We start from the raw sequence: 16,918 nt of genomic DNA, 5'->3' as shown, positions 1-16,918 counted from the left end.
GGTCACAAAACGGATGGCACTGTAATAGACTGCATCCAGTTTGCTGAGTAGAGTGTTGGAGGCTATTTTGTAAAGGACATTGCCAAAGTCGAGGATCAGTAGGACAGTCAGTTTTACGAGGGTATGTTTGGCAGCGTGAGTGAAGGAGGCTTTGTTGCGAAATAGGAAGCCGATTCTAGATTTAATTTTGGATTGGAGATGTTTAATATGAGTCTGGAAGGAGAGTTTACAGTCTAGCCAGACACCTAGGTATTTGTAGTTGTCCACATATTCTAAGTCAGAACCGTCCAGAGTAGTGATGCTAGTCGGGCGGGCGGGTGCGGGCAGCGATTGGTTGAAAAGCATGCATTTCGTTTTACTAGCGTTTAAGAGTAGTTGGAGGCCACGGATGGAGTGTTGTATGGCATTGAAGCTCATTTGTTAACAGTGTCCAAAGAAGAGCCAGATGTAAACAGAATGGTGTCGTCCGCGTAGAGGTGGATCAGAGAATCACCCGCAGCAAGAGCGACAAGACAATCACCCGCAGCAAGAGTATGAGTCTCATAATACCCATAAAACCTAGCAGTCAAACAGGGAAATGGTTCCAATCATTTTTACACCATTCATTTTTTCCATAGGGTGTTTAAGAAACTTAAAATGAGGTCTGGGTTTCGTGTAGGCTTACCCTGGCGTGACGTTTTGATAACTGTGTAAATCTCTCTAGGACAAGGTGACTTTTATCAATATATGGGCCTGTATTTACCCCCCCAAAATGAAATGCTAATTAGCTGCTAATGTGGATATCATAAAGAACTAGAAATGCCATGATGATCTGGACGAGATTACCGAATCGAGGCAAAAGTTAATCCAGAGATTCTTACCATCTAATGTTGGCTAAATGTAGCAATGAATAAATTGGCTGCATTTCTTTAAATTGACAATTCTGTGAACTGTCTTGTGCAAGTTTTAAATTGACACAATACTTGTTGGCAAAGGTGTCAGCTAGAGAATACGTGCAGGAGCTTGCAGGGATTTGTATTTTTGCATGATGTCTACTTTGACGCTAATTAACATTTTTGAGAGTAAATAGAGCTGAATATATTGATAAAAGTCAGCTTGTCCTAGAGAGATTTACACGGTTATTAAAACGTTGCGCCAGGGTAAGCCTACATGAAATACAGCTTTTATTTGACATGTTTCTAAAATCCCCTATGGAAAAAATGAAGGGTGTAAAAATGATTGGAACCATTTCCCTGTGACCGCTAGGTTTTATGGGTATTATGACACCTCCACTGTGGGGCTCTATGGGAACGTCACACAGTTTTTCACAGGCACCGTCAGTTTGGATGCTAGAGGATTTCACAGTGGTTTGTTTTCAACTTTTGGCTCCACTTTTGCTTATGTGTCCCTGACATCCATTCCCTGGCACTTGCATTTGTTTAGAGTTGTGTCACTCACAACGCAGCGGCAACAATCACCTGACCCTACTACACTCAAATCACATGGTTTTCTCTGACTCGCATGATTCATGATGCCAACGGCTGATGTCACTACCTATCATGTTTAGATGCTGAAGATCTCTGAGATATGGCAGTGATATGATACCTGTGGAGGGCACTGATGTTGTGATAAAATAGCTGTAAACTATTTTTATATGTGCGTCACTGAGAACTTGGAGACCATTATCAGCTTTAATGCCAAGACATGATTAATGATGATGATGATGATCTTGTTATTCGCTAATTACCTGTTGAGGGATTAGCACATTCTAGTGTTCGAACGACAGAGACATTTCCAATTAAATTATTTTGCAAATAAATATTCCCTTCTTATGCCAAACTTTCCATTGCAAGCCTCGAGGCAGACGTCTAAGTGTCCTCTCTTGGACGAATGGCAGTTCCAGGTGAGTGGCTGTCTATAAGGACCTCTCTCACAGCAGCATCCTTTACATTTCTCCTCATCACTTTGTCCTTTAGCCTTGACAGGTCATTGAGGACAGTGGAGGCCCCTTACCACTGCCTCTGTATGTATCATTGTCAATGTCATTTTCGCTGTCCATTTATTAGATTGAAAGTGTGAACGAATTTAGGCAGGTGTCTTATCAGTATGTGCTAATTTTATGAGATTAGTCATCTTCATCCAACTAGCTCCAATATGTTCATGCCTTGTACCGTATGGCTCTTTTTTCTGTTGGTAAAATAGTACCATTCATTCATACCTATCAATACACACTGAGGCAGGTCTCTAAGGTAAATGATTGACACATCGAAGCTACACCACCCTACCACCCACATGTGAGTTAGCGTACAGACTCATCCCTGTGCAACCCCTGTTTGCCCTGTTAGTGTTGGGTGTCAGCCATAAGGGGGTTGAAGGGTGATGAGAGGGGCGTCGCGGCGCTTGCTCATGAGGTGCCGCTGATATGGGGATTACCCCATGGCGCTGATCCATCCCTTCCAGCTCTCTCTCTCTCTCTGCGTTCCCTGGTGGTGCATCATCATCATCGTCTTTGCTCGTGGTGCCCTTCCGCCCCACCAAGCTACACAGACACCCTTTCACCACCTTCATCGGGATTAAATTAGAGATCAAGTAGATGCATTTGCAACTTGCTCTCCGTGCCCGAACTCTTGTGTGTACATGCCCTGGGGGCCAAATGGCGCTCACTGTTAAGAAGCAGACTTTTTGTTTTCCTTTTCTTTTGATTTGTGTTTTGCTCTCGGTATGTTGACTTTAGGCGCATGCTTTAAAGCTAGACAATTTTCAATCAGAAATGTCTTACATTGAATCGGAAAGACAGGAAAATGTTTAAGTACTAACTTACACAGCGCACAGTGGAGACCCAATGAATAAATTGGGTGATATGACAGCAAACCTTACGCAAACCAGGAAGCAAACCGTTTCCATTGCGAACATAGGCAATCGTATTGTGCCTGGATGGTTACCTATTCCTTGACGTGAGGCTATTGCATTGTGTTCCAGTTTTTTTCTTTAAACACGACTGATTTCCCCCAGCTATTGTGGCCTACACACAGATGTTCCCAGTGTTGCGTGTCTGCGGATAACACTGACGAGTTGTAATGTTTTTATCTTCAACAAAGACAAACGAAATGCCTCATACAAAAGGCAGCTGAGAGGGCAAACAAACTGGTTGCTTCAAACACGGGTTGCGCTCTCTCTCTCTCGCTCTCTCGCTCTCTCGCTCTCTCTCTCTCTCTCTCTCTCTCTCTCTCTCTCTCTCTCTCTCTCTCTCTCTCTCTCTCTCTCTCTCTCTCTCATTCCTCACCTTTGAAATACATTTAAAAAATCAAAAAGAAAACGGGTGAATAGCTTCTCACATTAAACGTCCTCAAGACATGGTCGTCGCTCAGAGCTTTCAGAACTTGGTCCCCGTCAAATCCATTAGCACTTCATTTTAGCACACAGACATAACATGGCTAATGTGCTCTGCTGCTCTCTACATGAACCAGGAAACAATGATTAACATGGATGAATGGGGGTGTGGAAGGGGGGGGGTACAAGAGCAGGTTAACCTGAAAAAAAGAAGGGTGTACAAGCACAAGCATGACACACACACACACACACACACACTCATATTCAAGCATGACACACATACGTACACACACCTGCTCGTCTTCTCGTTTTACACCAGGTATGTCCCATACCTGCTGACTTGGCTGGGGTTCATCTCTTTTGGAGGGTCAGGCAAGAATCAACACCCCCCACCCGGCAACAGGAGGACCAGTGGGGGGAACCCTTGCCCAACCAGCCAGCCTAATCCGGTTACAGTGATTTAGCGTTCACAAGGAGCTTATAGGCTGTTATGAGGAAGGGGGTCCGGTGGTAACATGTCACTGTTTGGTTTGTGGACCTGGAGGGGTTCACAAGGTACAAGGCGATGACACCTGTGGATAACCTGGTCCCAGATCTTTTTGTGCTGTTTAGACAACTTCTATGCTTGTTGTTATGCCAAACTGGACCAGGCTAACTTGTGGAGGCCCTGACAACCTACTTACAGTTAAAGTCGGAAGCTTACATACACTTAGGTTGGAGTCATTAAAACTCGTTTTTCAACCACTCCACAAATGTATTTTTAACAAACTAGAGTTTTGGCAAGTCGGTTAGGACATCTACTTTGTGCATGACACAAGTCATTTTGCCAACAATTGTTTACAGACAGATTAATTCACTGTATCACAATTCCAGTGGGTCAGAAGTTTACATACACTAAGTTGACTGTGCCTTTAAACAGCTTGGAAAATTCCAGAATATGATGTCATGGCTTTAGAAGCTTCTGATAGGCTAATTTACATCATTTGAGTCAATTGGAGGTGTACCTGTGGATGTATTTCAAGGCCTACCTTCAAACGCAGTGCCTCTTTGCTTGACATCATGGGAAAATCAAAAGAAATCAGCCAAGACCTCAGAAAATAAATTGTAGACCTCCACAAGCCTGGTTCATCCTTGGGAGCAATTTCAAAACACCTGAAGGTAACACGTTCATCTGTATAAACAACAGTATGCAAGTATAAACACCATGGGACCACGCAGCCGTCATACCACTCAGGAAGGAGACGCGTTCTGTCTCCTAGAAATTAACGTACTTTGGTGCGAAAAGTGCAAATCAATCCCAGAACAACAGCAAAGGACCTTGTGAAGATGCTGGAGGAAACAGGTACACAAGTATCTATATCCACTGTAAAACGAGTCCTATATCGACATAACCTGAAAGTCCGCTCAGCAAGGAAGAAGCCAGTGTTCCAAAACCGCAATAAAAAAGCCAGACTACGGTTTGCAACTGCACATTGGGGACAAAGATCGTACTTTTTGGAGAAATGTCCTCTGGTCTGATGAAACAAAAATAGAACTGTTGGACATAATGACCATCGTTACGTTTGGAGGAAAAAGGGCGAGGCTTGCAAGCCGAAGAACACCATCCCAACCGTGAAGCACGGGGGTGGCAGCATCATGTTGTGGGGGTGCTTTGCTGCAGGAGGGACTGGTGCACTTCACAAAATAGATGGCATCATGAGGTAGGAAAATTATGTGGATATATTGAAGCAACATCTCAAGACATCAGTCAGGAAGTTAAAGCTTGGTCGCAAATGGGTCTTCCAAATAGACAATGACCCCAAGCATACTTCCAAAGTTGTGTCAAAATGGCTTAAGGTCAACAAAGTCAAGGTTTTGGGGTGGCCATCACAAAGCCCTGACCTCAAACCTACAGAAAATCTGTGGCCAGAACTGCGTGTGCATGTGCGAGCAAGGAGGCCTAGAAACCTGATTCAGTTACAACAGCTCTGTCTGGAGGAGTGGGCCAAAATTCACCCAACTTATTGAGGGAAGCTTGTGGCAGGCTACCCGAAACGTTTGACCCAAGTTAAAAAAATGTATAGGCAATGCTACCAAATACAAATTGAGTTTATGTAAAATTCTGACCCATTGGTAATATGATGAAAGATAAAAGCTGAAATAAATCATTCTCTCTACTATTATTCTGACATTTCACATTCTAAATAAAATGGTGATCCTAACTGACCTAAAACAGGGAATTTGTACTAGGATTAAATGTCAGGAATTGTGAAAAATTGAGTTTAATTGTATTTGGCCAAGGTGTATGTAAACTTCTGACTTCAACTGTATCTATATAAGAGGAGTTGGCATTGACACTTTTAACTTTTAACTTTTCACATTTCATAATTGAGTTATGTTTTCCACCACTTTTGGCAGTCGTGAGTTGTATCCTTGATCTGTGTCCTTGCAGCCACTATTCATTTTGTTTCGTTGTGATAACATGACATACATAACACTGATGGCCAACGCTCAGTTTCCCAACCTTCGTGATGATGAATCTGATGCATGTAGATACAGTAAATAGCATGGCTGTTGGCAGGGAGGACAGAGGCACACACTCATGTGCGCGTGTACACACACACACACACACACACACACACACACACACTGTCAATGTGATGAAATAGTAACAAGCTGTTCAGATCACACCGATAGAGAGGAAAAATGTGTCAGGACGTGAAAGAGAAATGATAGTGTTTCTTCTCCCGGCGCCTTTGTGAGGAGACAGGCTGGACTGGGGGGGGGGGGGGGGCACACCCTTCTTCTGTCTCGGTAGGCACTGTGGGAGTTTCTCTAATTGTGAGACATCCTGTCCGTGTCCTTAGCGTCTGCACCTGTCCTGTCTGTCCCCAGACGGTACCGTAGTCATCATCAGTCTTTAACATAACATGTTACATAGGTATATGGGGGGTTTAGGCCTGGTTTGCATTCACTTTGTACTTTTACAAATGTATTTGTAATGAACACAATACATACAACAATTTGATTAACTTTGATTTAGAAGGAATCATAAAGAGTATGCACCCGCCAAAAAAATTCTGAAAGGCTTGAAGTAGCTTTTCCAAACAGTGTTCTGTTAGCCATGCTTGGTGTTGTGGCCTGCTGCCTTTGTCTCGGCCAATGCTTGACTTGGGCAGGAGCTCACCGGAGCTGAGTACCGGCACCTCACATTTTCTACTGCTTGAGCTCCTGTTCCTTTTATAGAATATTATCTCAAAAGTATTGTGGACATCCTGTCCCTAAATATAAATAGTACCGGCACCTATTCCAGTCCAAGTCGAGCACTGGTCTAGGGCATAGAGGACATACTATTAACAGCGGAGCTCACTTTGTGGTTTTACGTTATTCCTGTAGTCTAACTGCTAATGCAGTAGAAGGGTTATTTTCATTTTTCAGATAATATCCATCAAGTTATGCTGTTTAAATATACCACAAAACTTATGGACCTGACAGTTCTAGTTTTAAACATTCATTGTATGAGTGTGAATATGGTTCTCATAAGTATGACAATTATTTCCTTGTTGTAATATAGGTTGCGAGACAGGGTAACATTCAGTGCTACATTTTTACAAACCGCACAAAAAGTCAAGAGCAGTTTCTTAGTCTGTATTTTCTCACCTTCCATTCACAGCAGAGGAAGTCTTTCTGGTTCAGTTGAGAAGAATGAAGTTGGCTTACTCAAAGTTTATCTTGACGCAAGACAAGTGTGGGGTTGTTTTCTGTCATAACTTGTCTGTAGTTCACAGTGGCTGAAGTGATTGAGTGCTTAAATATGTGAAGAGTTTATTTCCAAAACTCTATATCAACCAATTTTTCACATTTGTGTTTTTTCATCAGAAATGATTGCCAATGGGTACCTTCATGTGTGTGTAAAATATTACTGTTCTCAGATGTTTTATTTGTCGATTTTATGAATGTGTTTTTTTGGAAAAAACTATAAATCCATTGTTTAGCTGGATTGGAATGTTCATATCCTGTATATTTGACTGTGATGTGGTTGTCTCACATAGCTATCTTAAGGTGATTGCACTACCTGTAAGTCGCTCTGGATAAGAGCATCTGAAAAATGACTCAAATGTCAAATGTTAAGGTTTTACATACAGATCTCATATTACTGTATTGAATTATTATTATTTTATTATTTTATTTATATTGATGTCACAAATGTATCATTTGTACAATTCTTTATAAAAAAAATAGTTATTTGTTAAATTTGACTGTAAAATCTAGCAGTACTACTTATTTCTCTGAGAGAGGCAGATATATAGCATTTTGCAAAAAACATTTGTTGATTATTTGTGTCTCTGGAATGAAACCATCAAGTGATAGATTTTAAACAAATACGTCTGTCATTGAACATGCCATGATTAGATAGTTAAAAAAACAGAACTTCTTCATAATTTCTTTAAACAATAAAAGCTAATTTACCAACATTTATGAAACTGGATATATAGCATTTTGGAATGAAACCCTTCATGTGTTGTTGTAGGTGCAGCAGCAGTCTAGGTCTAATGTCTGCAACATATTCTGGTAAAACATTTAATCATCCCTCTAAACTCATGATAAGGATCGGATGACTGATCGCTGACCCCGAGACAGTACACAAGTGAAATGAAGCAGAACAGACGTTCTTGATGCTCGGATACAGGAAAGTGTTTGGTCACGTCTCAACCAAAAAGGATTTTCAGAGTCATTAGGTCATTGATGGGTTTTTTCAAGCATTGTATTCTCAATGTCAATTGTACTGTAAATTCAGCACTTGTATAATATGAAACTCATTAACTGGGTGTACAAGTTTGTTATAGGATTCAGATTTTGAAATCATAGTTACAGTACATAAGACATATGTAGCAAGTACATGTGTAGGATCTTAATTTGAGCCAATTTGCTACATCAGGAAAATAATCCTGCAGCAACAGGAAATGTGAATTATTATGTGGATTATAAATATACATTTTTGTAGGGGTTAATACATTTTTCGCGAAGGAAATACAAGTCATACATTTGTGGAAGTTACAAACTTCCGAAGCCTTTGTAAACCTCAAATGCACTACAAGTATTACATATCCTGCATTGCAGGAAAGTTCTCCTGCAACCGGGGGATCAAATTAAGATCCTACATCTGTACATAGCACATACAGTAACATATGCATAGAGCCCTATTTCATACGCTGTTAACCACTGTATGAAAGAATATTTGAACTAATGCATAAAATGTAATTTGTTCCTAGAAACCAGGTTGAGGTTTTGATTGACATGTCCAGGTCCCATAGTCTTTTGTCAGTATGATTCTGGTCAACGATCTTAGTCTGCCAGTCATCGTATTTGCTATGTATCCCATACTAAAATTCATACATCATTGGTTAGCTACATGTACTAATCAAACACTGTGTTGATGCAAATCACTGGTTTACGCTGATACAATCTGGGTCCATATTCATACGTTTGACTGTTTATCGCTAATGCTAAATTAGTAAACACAGGAAATGTAACTTCATGGGGATTAGGGATTAGTTCAGTCATTTGGAAATGAGGGCCGTGTTTATGTTCTGAGACACGAGGAAAGCTATTATTTAGACACCTCAAGGTGTTACTGTAAATGCTCTATGCTCTAAATACTCAGTGCTGCCTCATAGAATACCCTACGCAGGCATTGTCACTGTTAGCTAGTGCCCAACCACCTTGTCTGGTAGCAGTTTATAAGAAAAATGATATAAAGAGGGCCAGTAAATTAGTTGACAAACTATTATGATTGGTAGCTTTAGCTCCATTGCATGTATTATGGTAACTACAACAAAGCCACAAATAGGTTGGCTAAAATAAAAACTACTATTTAACCTTACCTGGGAAAATGGGCTCCTTTGTGATGGTATTTCCTTCTGGAATCTTTTTTCTTGGCTCGGCAGGATCTTTGGCACTAGTCATTGGTTTACAGACAAACAACCGATCCTTACTCTGCACAGGCCGTATTTTTCCCACGTCCCTCTGCTCTAACCTTACCTGTGAAAATAGGCCCCATTTTGAAGCCCTTCCCTTCTCTAGTCTATTTTGAGTTAGTTTCTGGTGCCTGTTTGAGATCATTGGCCCCAGTCATTGGTTTACAGACAAACAACAGATCCTGACTCTGCCCAGATCCCAAGAATAGATGGTGATGATACCAGTTGGACATCTTCCTCTGGCAGTTTATACTACAAATGATAGCTTTACATTCTGGGTCCTCTCGTTAAGACCCGATAATGGAGGGGGGTCAGAATTACTAAGGATTATTTTTCCATACTTACACAGTCATTGACGTCCGAATTCTCCTTTGACACTTTTGAGTGTGAGGTCTCGGCATACCTTCAGAAACCCATCCACATGGCCCTATACGAGATCCATTAACAAATCTGTCACTGTTGAGCTACTTTGTTACAGTTAGATGGAGATTTAAGCTCTCTGTGCCATTGTTCAGCTAATAAAAACAAATTGACACATGGATTTTACAGATACCTGTACCGCATTTCTCTCCAGGCCTCTTTGGACTCATCCATCAGGGCATTTATATTCCGACAGGTGTGGATACGTACGATCCTCGGTACTGCAGGTGCTAATCTTTCCCCGTGCTGGAAGGCTCAGTTGGGGTTCAGGGGAGCTGTGAGAGGGGGAGATCTGAGGCAGCGGCTGGTTTACTCCCAGCCCCGATGGAGCAAACCGAGCATGGCCGTCTGCTTTGTCCTTAATCAAACGTATTTTTCCTCCATCCCCTTGCCTTCAAGGGGCTCTCAGCTCTCTGGAAGACTTAATGGTTCCATCATAATCTTTGGCAAAGGTAGAGGAGAGATCCGGGAGAGTTTGATAGATGCGTTCATACTGGATGACTGTATGAAGGGAGGGGGACTTGAGTTGAATCTGTCAGACAACCGAAGCAGGGAATCCATTGTGATAACTACAAAAAAGGAGCTATCTAGAATATTAAAGGGTTCTTTGGCTATCCCCATATGAGAACCCTTTGAAGAACCCTTGGTTGGTTCCAGGTAGAACCTGTTTAGTTCTAAGTAGAACCATTTTGGGTTCCATGTAGAACCCTTTCCACAGAGGGCTCTACATGGAACCCAAAATAGTTCTATCTGGAACCAAAAAAGTTTTACCTGGAACCAAAAAGGGTTCTCCTATGGCAGTGGTCATCAAACAGTCAAAATGAAAGTCAAGATCTACCACTCACATTTTTTTAAAACATGACTTAAAAAACATAAGCCTATGCAACACTAACCTATTAAAAACAGTACTGTAGCAATTTGTTTTTTTGCAGTAGGCTATAGGCCCAATACATTATCACTGCATATTGGCTTTACTTTAATTGACCTGCCAATGCATTGTTGTTCAGACCATTTTTTTGAGGTAGGCTATATGATCACACCAGTAATAGATCAGTTGTGTATTACTTATGAGGCACAGCTGAGTGAGCTTACTTTTAAATAATTTGCTTTTTATTTTACTGGGCTGATGGGGCCTGCATCTGATGGTCAGTCTCAGCGGAGGGAGAGAGCAGCAGACTGAGGGTTCACCTTTTAACATGCCTCCGCTCTCCATTCCTCCACTGACACTGACCATAAAGGGACACCGTCTTCCAGCTGATGGGGAAACTAGTTGCACTGCATTATTTCTGCCTCATGGACAAATTCCTGTTGTTACTCCTATGAACAGAGAAAGTGAAATATTCCTCAATATTAAAAAAGAGGCTAATAATAACAACGCAAGCTTATAGATACACTTTCCTACTCATTCATTACAGCTGCAGTGCTGGTTGTAGCGTGACTGGAAGTAGGGAGATCGCACATTTTGTGTGTTGACAGTGCTGAGTAAGAACTTATAAAAACTCACTCATAAAAACTGCAGCTCTTTGCTGTATTCGTTGACAAGTCTCCCTCTAGTCATGGTTTTAAAAGTTTTGGAACCTTACAGTATAAACTTTGCTGTAGCTTTCTTTTACGCCTAATACGTTACTGCAGACACGGGAATCTGAGCCATCTGATTGGCCAGCGATAGGCCTATAGCAGTGGCGGTTGGTGCTGTTTAAGATGAGGGAGGATTACTTTTTTTTTATGGACATGGTCTAATTTTTATTACAGCATATTGGATGACTGTCATTCATATTCCATTCACCCAGCTCAATGAAACATAGATAGGTTTAGGCAACTGCATGACACTCACATTTTCCCTATACCCGTCACAACCTAGCCTATGAATGGTTACAGCGTAGGTGCACAGGTAGAGAACATTTTGAGTAATCAAGGTGACAGACAGTGACACATTCAATACCGCCTTGCACACTCTTGCATGCATCTAGCTGATCTAGGGTGTAATCGTTAGTCCAACAGTTGCAAATTAGAGTTTCTATTGGACAAATTCAGTTATGTTTATCCCTGTTTCATTCCATTTGCTTCTGTTTAAGATATATTTTTCAGCAGATTTGGCGGAATGAATACACCCCTGATCACACACTTCACTTTCATAGCAGCCACATAAAAACAGCATGATCACTTTTCTCGTTGTACATATAATTCCTTCTCGCAACTATCTACGCGCGTTCATCCTCTCATCTTTTTCCTTCGCTTGTGGACTTCAGTGGACACAACACATCAGCTGTCTGTGGCCAGGCGAAAAGCATTTCCAAGCCAAACCTTCATATCATGACGCTAACCGCGACACACAGCCTACATCATTGTCACGTCATAGTCAACATAGCTACTAGAACCAATGCATTAGTAAGCCTGCTACAATCATGCAGTACAGTGTACAGTCAGAAAGCAGTTTAGCAGTTACATCGACGGAGCCCGGTGGCAATAAATTAATAAAACCAAAAGTTTACCTTGACTTGGAAGAGTTCCAGTGTTGGATAGCCATAGCCAGCTAGCTACAATAGCATCCCTCTCTGTTTGAACCGGGTGTAGGGTAAACTAGCTAGCTGCATTCGCCAGCTAATTGAAAGTGAAAATTAAAAAAAACATAACCAAATATAGCTAGCTCTCTCTCACTTCTCCTTAATTTTGGAACAAACTAATTTGTTCAAAACTGTTCAACTATTTTCTTTCTCTCTTTGAGTCAACTACTCACCACATTTTATACACTGCAGTGCTAGCTAACTGTAGCTTATACTTTCAGTACTATATTCATTCTCTGATCCTTTGATTGGGTGGACAACATGTCAGTTTATGCTGCAAGAGCTCTGATAGGTTGGAAGACGTCCTCCGGAAGTTGTCATAATTACTGTGTAAGTCTATGGAAGGGGGTGAGAACCATGAGCCTCCTAGGATTTGTATTGAAGTCAATGTACCCAGAGGAGGACAGAAGCTAGTTGTCCTCCGGCTATACCATGGTGCTATGCTACAGAGTTCTGCTGAGGCTACTGTAGACCTTCATTGCAAAATAGTATGTTTTACTCAATTATTTGATGATGTGTATATATTAAGTATAGTTTTATCTAAAAAGGATAACTTTAATGTTTTACAATTGTTTTATTTTATTAAATTCACTGAAGAGGATGGTACTACACTGAGGAGCCTCCACTGGCCTATAGTGCACTTGAATTGCTCTCTGGGCCCACCAGGAAGGGAGAGTTTGTACCTTCAGACACATGAAATGGTTCAAAATGGGAACACTTCGCCTACCCGGCACGAAGGGCTGCTGAATCGGATGCGCCTACCGCACAAGAGAACAAAAAAAAATAGGAACGCAAGGCTTTATCGTTGGGCTTTTTATTGAAATCTTTGCCGATCGACTAGGAATGCCTTGGAGATCGATTGCTATCAACCTGTTGGTGACCCCTGTCCTATGGGGACGAAGAACCCTTTTGGAAACCTAGTCTAAGAGTGTACTGTGTTCCATCCACATTTTTTTTTTAAATATATTACTCAAAAACTGATATAGCTTATATTGTAGTGACAGTCATTCAAGTGACAATACAATACGTTGTATCCATTTCCTATTGACCATTTAAACCCATTTGGGGGGCCCTAGTGGAGATGTTAAATACTGGCAGGTACATCGGACATGCTCTGCACTCTTACAAATTACAGAACACTTAAGCTGCCAGACTGGGCTGTCTGCTGTCAACAGCAGTTATTGATATTACAGTCCAATGCGGCAGATGAAGGTTTAAAGGGAAACAATAGGCGCAAGGTTTGTTTTTGCAGGCGATGTGGTGACATGGACTCTAGCGCTCAGCGCCCTTTAGAATCGGTTTCAGTTGATTTATGTTAATGATACATGCCCGCCGCATTCAGCAAAGCACCTGCATTCCAGCAGCCTTTCAGGCAGAGATATCGAGGCCTGGTATAAAGAATAACCTGTCCCTAACCATCTATTCTTAACAATTATGTGACATCTTCAGACTGGCATGCCTGAGATTCTTGCTTGGGTTCACGGCTAAGGGCAAAACAACAGAATCCATCAGGTGCGACAGCTTCCTAGGCTAGCAGACTTACAGTACGTGTCTGAAGACCAGATGTGTGAACCGTGGCATGATTGTCGTTGACTGTTGTTGTTTGAAGAAGAAGCTAAAAAAGAAAAAGTGAGAGACTTAACTTGTTGGAGATTGATGAGTTTTTAGTTAATTATTATTGTGTCACAGATCAATTTCATCTGCATTTATGTCTGGATTTGACTGGAGGTCGCTGTGGTGTGATGAATCAGCTTTGTGTAATCTATAGGTGGAACTGAATGTGTTTCTGGGCTCTTCAAGAACAAAATGTATAGAAGTCACTCATCAATGGTTCTCACTTAAAGGGATCAGAAAAGCTGAAAGGCTCAGCGTTTGAGGCCGCGTGTGTGTGTACACGCTTTACTATACTTGTGAGTACCAGAAGTCCTCACTTGTAAAGGGGCTATTTTAGGCTTATGGGTTAGGCAGTTAGGGTTATGGGTTAGGGAAAATAGTATGTTGATTGGGAATCAATCAACATACTATTGATTGATTCACAAAATGTTTATGCGCCCATCAGTGTGTGTGTGTGTGTGTGTGTGTGTGTGTGTGTGTGTGTGTTTTTTATTTATTTATGCGCCCATCAGTGTGTGAGGTACACTCAGACAGAGAGAAAAAGGGCTGTATAAATGGCCTATTTTTCTGGCCAGCAGCTGAGGCCCTGCACTAATCAGCCTGAGTGACCTGTAGAGAGAGAGAGGCCTACAGAGCTAGAGAGCACCTAGCCTGCCTGTGCTGTGTACCCCTACCACCACCGCTCAGCAGCTAATGTAAAAGTAGTAGAGGGTCTGTTGAGGAGCGTAAAAGGCTGTGGCTCAAGCTGTTGGAAGGCTGGTTCAGTGGGCCCACCACCTGGGACCTTCCATCTTAATTTTCACAGGAATGCTTTTTGGAAAAATACTCAAAGCCCCATTCTTTGGGGAGAAATTTTGAAAATGTGCAATGGTAAAAAAGAGACATGTCAATGCAGAAAGCAAATGTTTGTTGCTTTTGAAAGGGAAAATTGAACCATGAAGGTACAATACAATGCTTTCCTACTGGTAGTCTGTGGTTACCAGCTTTAAAGCGGAAATGTGCAATTTATGTAAAAAGCTGAGGGATGGGGCTGGAGAAATGTAACCACTCTCAAATTTATAGAACTATGGATGCAAGGACGTATTATATATATTTTTTATTTTTAACCATGTTTTGAGGCTATATAGTGATTGTTTACATTTACTTTGTTTACAAACATTGGAGGCAAGCAAGCTTATATTTTGGTTTCAGATGGGGTATGACAGTTGAACTAAGCTCATGAGGCATTTATAAGTTAAATTCTTCAAGAATCAATGAGTGCATTTCATTAATGTATAAGTCCAAAAATGGATGTATTATCTGCAGATTGGCCCTTTAAGTTACTTTAGTTTTCCCAATATACATGTTCTGTACTGGGCACTGCAACCCTCGTTGTTGGCAATGCTTGCCAAGGCCCATAATGTGTTCAACAGTCAAAGGCATCGTCATACTTCTGAGTGGCTTTTGGATCCCTTTGAAGCGCTATATGGTTGGAGAGATAACCGGGCACCTGCTTTAAAGCATGGCATATCTCTATCCCACTGTTTGTAAACAAAACCTCTTGAAGTATGATGGTGTAGGATGAGGGCTGGGGGAGGAATATAGGGGTGGCTGCAGATTCACCAACATTAATCAGGCACCCATCAGACAGCCAGTGCTACAGCCCTGACAGCAGTACTGTGGTTCTGTACCTTCTGAGTGGAGCATACTAGCTTAGTCAACCCCTCAGTGGAATTCAAGACAGGTTTCATGAGAGAGAAAGATCAAAGGTCAAGCAGGGGTCAGAGGCCAAGAGGTTAAAGTTTGCTGTGTTTGGGTGAAGAGTACACACATAGGTGTGTATTATATGGGTTGGAATCCACGTGTTCTGGAATGTTCACTAATGAGGTTATTTGTACTATTATTAGCTATCACCACCATTACTATTTGTAGTACATGTACTACAATACAAATCGTTGGTAGTGGGGAAAGTTATGTTGATAGGATGATGATTATATGTTGAGGGTCAAAAGCAGAACAATTTGACTTGTTTTTCATCCAGTGTGAATGTGAGTTTAACACAGCTTGAGTCAATGCTTGAAAGAAAATACTGACTACTATCCAAGTTGTAACCTACAGAAACCATCTAAAACTGGACAGTGAAATACAGAGTTACAAACACATCAGAGCCTGGTTCCTCTCTAGGTTTCTTCCTAGGTTCCTGCCTTTCTAGGGAGTTTTTCCTAGCCACTGTGCTTCTACATCTGCATTGCTTGTTGTTTGGGGTTTTAGGCTGGATTTCTGTATAGCACATTGTGACATCTGCTGATGTAAAAAGGGCTTTATAAATACATTTGATTGATCACTCATTAGAAGAAAGCACCACAACATCAGTATGTAGGCCTGCAATTTGGTACCAGGTGGGCTCTATTCAATCCGCATCGCGGAAGTTCAGCTATACAGCGTGATTGAAATTTAAAGGCAATGTTCCTGCTTTAGCGGAGACTACATTCACGGCTGACGCTGCATATGTCGATTCAATCGGGAAATGACCTTTACATTTCCACTGCGGAATGTGTAATGCTTCAGCATTACAGATTTAATAGAGCCCCTAGTTCATTTTTTGAGAAGTGCTAAAAAGTATCCATTGTCACAATTTGGTTGTAAATACTGTACTAAACAAGTGGAAGCTGAAACGGGACTGTGAAATAAAGCCAGGACTCATGTTTTTGTTAGTCATACAGTCCTACAGAGGGGAATTGTATTGTTAATTAGATGTATGGATGTACCTCGCAGCTAAACAAGTTAGGTTTGATGAATCACTCAAATCTCAATGAGCTAATCCTATTTTGTGCTGTACTGCAGTACATTACTTGTGTAAGTAGGGCCTACAAATAATACACTGCACTGTACCGTGCACTGTAATATAATCTATGATTCTAATATACTATAAATCAGCCAAGTCTATAATCTTGAAGAGAGGAAATAGGGCTAACAGTCTGTACCCATCGTCCTGGCTATCCAGTCTCATGAGCTCTACGTTACATTTCAACATTTTTACAAACTTAACGTTTTTGTTGTGAACACGTTGTATAT

The sequence above is a fragment of the Salvelinus namaycush genome, chromosome 7 (genome assembly GCF_016432855.1).
Source record: "Salvelinus namaycush isolate Seneca chromosome 7, SaNama_1.0, whole genome shotgun sequence".
Taxonomy (NCBI): domain Eukaryota; kingdom Metazoa; phylum Chordata; class Actinopteri; order Salmoniformes; family Salmonidae; genus Salvelinus; species Salvelinus namaycush.
The sequence above is the reverse complement of the archived record's forward strand: the minus strand, read 5'-3'. Positions refer to the sequence as shown.